The 8128-nt window shown below is 38.9% G+C and overlaps 1 protein-coding gene across 1 annotated transcript in view; it reads right to left on the minus strand.

Moving 5' to 3' along the window:
* Positions 1-2980, minus strand: part of CFAP54 (cilia and flagella associated protein 54) — a 96544-nt gene extending 93564 nt beyond the window's left edge. The window contains exon 1 of the mRNA XM_017738039.1: positions 2875-2980. The gene's annotated coding sequence lies outside the window, so the exon portion shown is untranslated. The remainder of the gene's footprint in view (positions 1-2874) is intronic.
* Positions 2981-8128: the final 5148 nt, after the last annotated feature.

The following is an 8128-nucleotide window of genomic DNA, read 5'->3' on the forward strand; positions in this document are numbered from 1 at the left end:
CAGCCTGTCGAACCACTCTAAAATCATGCTGACTCTATGGTTCAGCTCTGACTCAGATCTGGAAGTGACATTTACTGAATCATCACCACCACTTCCTGCAGCAAGGAGTACATTTAGGTTTCTCTACCAACTTCACTAATTCTAGAACACACACAAAATACATTCTTGAGGAAAAAGTAACTAATTTCTGCTGGTAAAAATGATCCTTTAATATCTAATCACATAGAATTCTTATTTTCTTGCACTCCCTTCTTTTTTTCAATATAAATTCCTTCCACCACAGTGACACCTTAAATTTTTAATCATCTGAGGAGTCCAGCTCACATGGCCCTATTGTCCTCTTTGCAGCCATACACAGAAACTTTGACTTTCCATGGAGAGCTATGGGCAGTCAGCCACTTATGTAATCTAATACATACACTCAGGCTGTGATAAAACTTAGAATCCAAAGCTGTGGATCAGAATACCATTACGACAGTTATTGATACATAACAAAAAGGTAAAGTCTCTCCTAACAGTTTAAAATATGTGCATATGACCAAAGATAACAGGCAGATACAGGCACACAGGGAGGCGGGGAAAAAACGAGTCAGTGCTGATCGTCTGATGACTAATGGACTAAGCAATTTCCAGATATATGACTTAATGAATTTAGGTGTGTCCTAAGAAACATGCAGTATATGTATTATAGGAAGGAATCTAAAGGCACTAAAAAAAATAGCAGGAGGACAGAAAGCTAAGCTGGTGCTTACCCACTGACTACTCATATGCAATAATTATTTTTTAAGGACTACACATCATTAAGTATTACATCATGTAAGAGCAGGTTAAAATTTAAAATACTCAATACTAGTTTTCAACGAGGAGTCAAGAGGAGTACTTACAGAATAGGCTTTACCCCACCTACAGAGACCTTGGTTTTACACCACATTCATCCTTCCTGTAATGCATTTGAAATTTGCAACATCTGTCTCCTGTTGTTTCTATTTATTTTTTTCAGGGAAAAAATAGAATGAAAACTAAGTTTTCATTCTAAAATTAAGTCAAATTAATTCACTTAAAAGTGGGAGTTCCAAAAGAAAAAAGTTCAAAGTTTTAGGCTGGCCAGCAAAACAACTTTTTCAACAACACTGATAACTTTGCTGTAGAAAAACACATTACACTAGAAGACTGAAGTTGCAAGCAGAAGTCTTTACTCAGAAACATGGATTTTTTTCAGGCAATCTAGGGTCAGGTCATTAAGCACCTTGAATGTAAGGACCAAACTATTTTGGAGTGCTGCTTTAGGAAGCCAGCGCAGAGTACAAAGAGCAGCGTTTGATACTTTTGAAATAACCTTACTGAGTACACTGAGAACAGCCTCTCCCAAGCACTAAAAGCTTCATGTAATGTTTCCAGCAATTCCTAGGGCTCAGAAGATATGAAAACTTTAGGAATATATAAACATGAAGAAAACATTAATGGAATTGTCTAGGCGATGCTATTAACAACTGCTGCTACTCAAGCTTCCTTAAGAATTTCTGTATGTCTAAACCCACACCATGAGTCTGCACCTTCAATTATAATGGCTCCACAGTTATGGACTCTTCTACATGCCTTCTTCAGCCTACCAGTGAGTGATGAGTGCTGCTGAAGCTCAGCTTCAGCTGGCTGTTCTTTTTTCAGGAGCAGGCCACTTTTATGGAATTCTTTAGCGCACATGCAATGAAGGATATAGAAGACTTCATAACATCTGCATGATACTCCTGCCTTTGTCGCGGCCTGCGGAAAAGCTCACCTAGCAGCCACACGTACACACTCTCCATAAAGGGCACAAAGAGCATTTCTCCTTGCTGCATTCCGTAAGCAAAGGACATAAGAGTGAAAGAAAGTTTCACTGGACATGTTCCTCATAAAGATGGCCCCCTCAGACCACCTCGATACATTTCCAATTACGCCCTCTTCTTTTTATTTATTTTCTTTTATTCCCATTATGTTAAAAAAATAAGTAGAAGTTACAGAACTGGCTTTCTAATGATACATCTCTGAGCTGCTTCTCAGTGTTGTTTAGTAACTACTCTTGAAAGCCCCAGATTTTATGACATGACCTTCAGACACAAATATCACTGAGCTCGTAAATGGCTTACCCTTGATGGATTTTTTTCACAGGAATCGCAAAGGACAAATAGTATATAAAAATATATTTGCCTTTTTGAGTTAGATCATCAGTTACTAGCCTGGCATCCCATCTCTAACAGTAGTCAGTAACAGATGACTAAGTAAGAGTATAAAAACAGAGTTATCATATAGTGAAACATCCCCCAAATACTCTCAGCCTTCAACAATCTAGCTCCTGAATCCCTTTTAGTTGTGGTCTACCTTTTTTAAGGAGACCAGAAATGCACACATAATTCAAGATGCAGGAGCATCACCAATACATATAATTGTACAATGTGTAATTGCACTCTGGTTCTTGTTCTCTGTTCCTCTCCTGACAATTCTTTTTATTCATGTTTGGTTAACTGAGCATTGAGTTGAGTCAGTGTAACTGTTCTACCATTGTCAATTTGTACTTAAACAGCATCTGAAGGCATAGTCAGATATTGTACTCTACCATGCTGAAACATCAAACAAATATTAAAGAAAGATTTTGGGGTGTTTAAAAAGGCAGTGGGAGCACAGAAAATACAGATATAGAAAAATATTTAAAAATCAGGGCAATTTTGCAATAAAAAGCAAGAGATACAAACTATCAACTCTCACTGGAATTATTTTGTAAAAGTTTTTGCTACTTTGTAAATAGTTTCCAGTAAAACATCATTAAAAATTAAAGTAGCATAGAAACATAATGAAACAAAGACTGCGATTGAATTTTTCTGATTTCAAATGACTTACTTTGATCTGCGCAAGGGCATCACCAACTTTCACAAGTCTTTCATTGTAATACCACTCTGGTAGTCGTGGCTTATATTTGATCCAAATGTTAAACAAAGTATTTGCTCTAAAAAAAAAAAAGATACAGGAGAAAAGGTTTCAGATTAAACTGGCAGTAGACCTGTCATAACAAGTAAACAAATCAGGAAGACTTCAAATTGTGAGAACTCCTTTCTTCCAAATCTATTTGAACTTCTACACATTTCAAAACAAGTGATCATTAAAACCAGATTTAACAGGCAGACAAGGACATTTCTGGGTTTCATTTCTGTCATCAGTTTTTATCACACATTTTAAATAGGATGAATTTTCTCCCATGTAAATTCTTAATAAAATGTCTTAGTATTAATCTTCTTGTGTTGTTCAAGCACAGTCACAAGTGGAAAATCTTTCTCAACTTTCAGCTAGTATTTAAAAGGTTCTGTCTGAAGCAACAATCTTATATCTTAGACTCAGTGAATTACAGTTCACAGCAATTATTGGACTGCAAACAACAAATGTTATAGAAGGAAAAATTCCCAAAATAACAACATATGTCAGGTAGCTGCAACCTTGAGAACTGGTAGCCATGGAATAAACCATAGAGTTATAGAGTATATAGACCTATGTTATGTAGAGCTCATGGTATACAGAGTTAGACCATCAATCACGAAGAAGAAATGTTCGGGAATTTTAAATTGTAAGGGGCAGGATTCAGAGAGAGCCAACTGACACCCTTGCTAAAATAGAGACGATTTTACGGCAATAGTTATGATGCTCTTCTGCTGCCTCTGTCTATTATTCTAGCCACAGTTGTCATCAAGGATGCCTTTGTGTAACAAATTGCCTATTTTGCTGAACCAGCAAGCCTCACACAAATGGTAACTGACTCTAAGCAGTTTCCCTCTGCTACAGAGACACTGACTACATCGTGCCAGTACTACAGTGCCTACCAACTGTGGTTTGATGGCCTCATGCCCTCATGTGTACAACTTCCCCACACTACACTTGTTTAAGAAAGCTACATTCTAGCTGGAAAAACAGTAACTGATCAGATAGACTGCCAATAAGCACTGGGACTTTTTCATTAAAGAATCCCCTTAGCAAATCATTACCAGTATTGACAACATTCACAGTGTCAGGCATCTCTTACCTATTCTCTTAACAAATCACTTGTACAGAAACAGAGTGCCCTGTGAAACCGCTACAGCTAAATTATTTATAGGTAGCAGTTTATGAGGAAAGAAAACAACTGAAGAAAGATAAATTAACATTTAAAGACATTAAATATATATATTTAAAAGAAATTATAAATTATAAAGATTTATAAACTATAAATTATAACCATTTATAAATTATAAAGAATTATAAAGAAATTTAATATATATATTAAAGAAAAATATCCTTCTAGCTGAATTGTCATGCATAAACCATATGCTTACTGGTGTGAGGTGGCTGGAACTTTTCAACATATCTTAAGACTGGGATGGTAGACTAGAATGCAAGACTCTTACACTGTCTTCTGACATTCAAGAACTTGGAATGCATTCTCAGAGCCTCTCATACAGCTCTTCTTTTCAGCTTATAAGAACACTCCCAATTAAAACAAAAAGCAGAATAAATAACATTTTTTCCACACAGAAAGCTGGGAGCCACCTTCACATTTCAAGGTGAGACAGATGGATTTATGAGAAACCTGTCAAAATGATCTTTACAGCAAAGAATTGCAAAAATCATAACACTTTTTTTTTCTAAAGTATCATCCCAGCACAATTCTCAGTTCTTGAAAGTAAGCAGCAAGGAAATAAGTAGGACATCCTAGAGGTGTATCCTAAAGGAAAAACGCAGTAACAGCACAAACTAGGCCAAAAGCAACAATCAGAATAAAATGTTCTAAGGCATTTTTAAGGAGTTAAGGAAACCACAGCCCAGTGTAATGAAACGCTCCTCCTAAATGGGAATGAGTCCCTCCTGGTCCATCCCTAACAACTAACAGCCTGGGTGGGTACTGACTTCTTATACTGAGAAAAATGTTCCACACCAGTATCTGCAAAGAGGCTCCAAAGCAAAGGAATCTGTCAGGCAGCTGACCAAAGTTTCCTTTGCTGTTAAATGAAGAATTTAGGAAAAGACTTTCAGAGACCAAGAGATTTGATGGATATTATAAGGAAAGGGGGGAAAGAAGGGGGAAAAGAGATAGCAAGAATGACCCTGGATAAAGCTCTGGAAAGGTAAGACTAGTACATTTCTTTAAGACTGATCAAAGTCCCCAGAAATGGTCATCTTCATTTTTTGTTTTGAATGTTCATATTAACACACAAGATTCTTTGATATAATAAACAAGTAACAAATCTGTAAAAAACTGGTTTAGCAAAGCAGTGACAAACCTGACCAGACTTTCAGCTTTAGTGGGAAGATTAAGGTAAACTGATTCTGCTACAATGCCATGACTAACTACAAGTGAGTTCATGACACAGGAATGTTTCTTTGACACAGACAAAAGAGGAGAGTGAGACACTTCCCAAACAACTCCTCAGCCTTTCCTTTAAACAAGCTGTAGGACACCAGAGTAACAAGTTAAGCAAGTGAAGTCTTACAAAAAATAGTGGACTGTTGGAGCTCAGAGATGAAATTTCTTTATCTCCAGCCGTAATAGAAAAAAATTCCCCAAGGTCAACCCATAATAGTGTGCACAGGATAAGGGCCACGTGGCTAAAATCTTTACTACAAGTATAAAGAATTCTCTGATACTGATCAAAAGATGTCTTATTAAATAAGAGTGGCTAAGCCACACAAGATGAGATAAAATCAATATGTCAAGGTAATGCTTCGATGGCCCTGCTGCCAAGAGAAATGGGGCAAAACAACTTGTTTAGTTGAGGAAAAATTACTTTTGATTGCTATTTCTGACTGAAAAGATTTGTGATACCAGTGCAGGTCCCTAGTAATTTTTGTTTCCTACATTAGAACATTTAAGTGCCTAAATTACAGCCTTTCTGTTCACCTATAAACACCAAAGGCTGAAAGAGCTGGATGAATGAAGCTGATAATTTTATTTTTCTAAATTGAACATACTTGCCACGTGGAAACTGGTTTTCTTGTTGCTTGAAGAACAAGAACACTTTGATCTCAATCCATGCCAGGGAAGATAGCTGGACACGTGACATAGCAAGAAGTCTTTAGAACATTTAGGAAAGCATCTGTAATAGCCATTACCTTCAGAAATTCTTAGGACCAGGCAGACTAAGGCTAGTTCTGCAAGCAGCACATGCTCCACTTTTGAGTTATCAAACAATGAAGCAGTAGGGAGAAAAAAACCTGAAATTTCACAATCACAGATAAATAGTCTTGACTTTGCTAGCTGCTTGAATATATGCTAATAATCAGAATTCCAGTCCTCTACCTCTGTACTGTCCCTATACAAATGAAGAATGCCTAGGGATGCAGAGCTACTGGGAGCTTCGTGTTACACAACATTCCCAATGCCCTGGAATTTTGGTAGGGATCATTACCACCAGTGACTTCTGGGACCAAGACCTTGATAGAGTCAGTTCTCATCTCCATGATGAACATGCTCTCATGCCAACCACAGTATGCACGGTCACAGGTCACATCCACAAAATACAAGTTTGAATAAGACTGAGCTTACTTAGGTCAAAATATTTGAGAGGGTGAAGCAAAAAAAAGTTTGGAGACAGTGTTCACAAAAACCGATAACGTGGCACTATATTGCAAACAGGTCAGATTCAGCATGGCCACCTCCCAACCAGAAGATACTAAGAACACATAGAAGAACCATTGTTGGCAATTTTGGTAGTGTCTGAAGCAGCCAAGCAGTATTACTTCTCAGGGGGCCTAGAGAGGATAGCTTTCAAAATAATAATACCTATCAGCTAAAGCTGAAAAACAAGGTCAGAAACTACAAAAAGGCTTCAAAATAGCAAAGCACTGAATTCGGCTGCTGAAGCAACATAAAAAGCCAACATACTGAGATTCAAAACACTTGAGGCAAAATCCTAGAGACTGATACCTGCATGATACATCTAGGCCTAGATCCGATGATGAACATGCCCCATAAACAAATTAGGAATCCAGATAGCTTAGAATAGGAAAGATCTCCAGATCAGACAAAGGCCAGGCTGCAGAATCTGAGTACCTTCTGAAAATGTATACCTCCTTCAGAGTAGGGTAATTTGTGGACTGCTTCCAGGAAACTACTGAGTGAAATATGCAAGGGTAGAAGCTGCACCTAAGTGGTAAGGTAACCACCCCGTAACCTAACTCCTATGCTGTTTTTGAATGAACTTTTGATAACCTGGGGAACTTGTGAGGTTTATGTTAAAGACCTGTAAATTTAGAACAGAGTAGTGTTCAGATAAAAACAACAGAAAATGAACTATTTATCTTAACAGAAGTAGTTGAGCTCTTATATCACAATGTACTTAAAATGCAGCAGGGAGAGCTACATGAGAAATGCACAGTCTGTAAAAGACATATGCATGCACTATGAATCATACACTGATTCCAGTTGCTCTATCTTAACTGCATTACAAAATTTCGACTTATGCATACCCACAGATATGCATGTATGCGAGCAAACAAATATGCACTATTATACTTGCCATATGCTCAGCCTGCATCTATGTGTATAAAAATATACCAACGTAGACAGAGACATATGCACAAAAAGAGCCGTGTGGCGTTATCCTGGTGTAGCCCTACTTTTGAAGGCATGTACGTGCCCACAAGCGTTCACCCTCGCACACAGCCGCACACGCTGGTGGGCTGCCAGTCCCTCCAGCACTGTGAAGGGATTTTCCCACCAGGAAGCTCAGGCAGCTCTGACAGAACCAACAAGTGGTGCTGCCAACTTCCACAGCCCCTTGTGCTTTTCCCCTAAAGCACTGACGTGTAGAAAGTACTGGAGGGGGAAAAAAAGCAGTGTTCAGATTTCTGAGGGGTTTTCGTTACAATGAAAACCTAAAAAAATAAAAAGGAAACGGATTGCCGGTCCTTTGGCACACTGCTGGGGAAGTTTGTTCGGCGAACAAACTCGTGGCTATCTCCCAGTCCAGGGGACGCAGGGTTCCCAGCCCAGCCCGTGGCTGCGGCGTGAGGAGGGAGCCGAGCAGGGGCGTGCGGGGCGCCGTGGCGGTGCCCGGCGGGCGGGAGAGGGCAGCCCGGGAGCGGCGGGGCGGCGGCGCGGACAGCCCCGCAGGGCGGCTGAAGGAAGAGA

Source organism: Corvus brachyrhynchos, unplaced genomic scaffold, assembly GCF_000691975.1.
Source record: "Corvus brachyrhynchos isolate BGI_N302 unplaced genomic scaffold, ASM69197v1 scaffold56, whole genome shotgun sequence".
NCBI lineage: Eukaryota > Metazoa > Chordata > Aves > Passeriformes > Corvidae > Corvus > Corvus brachyrhynchos.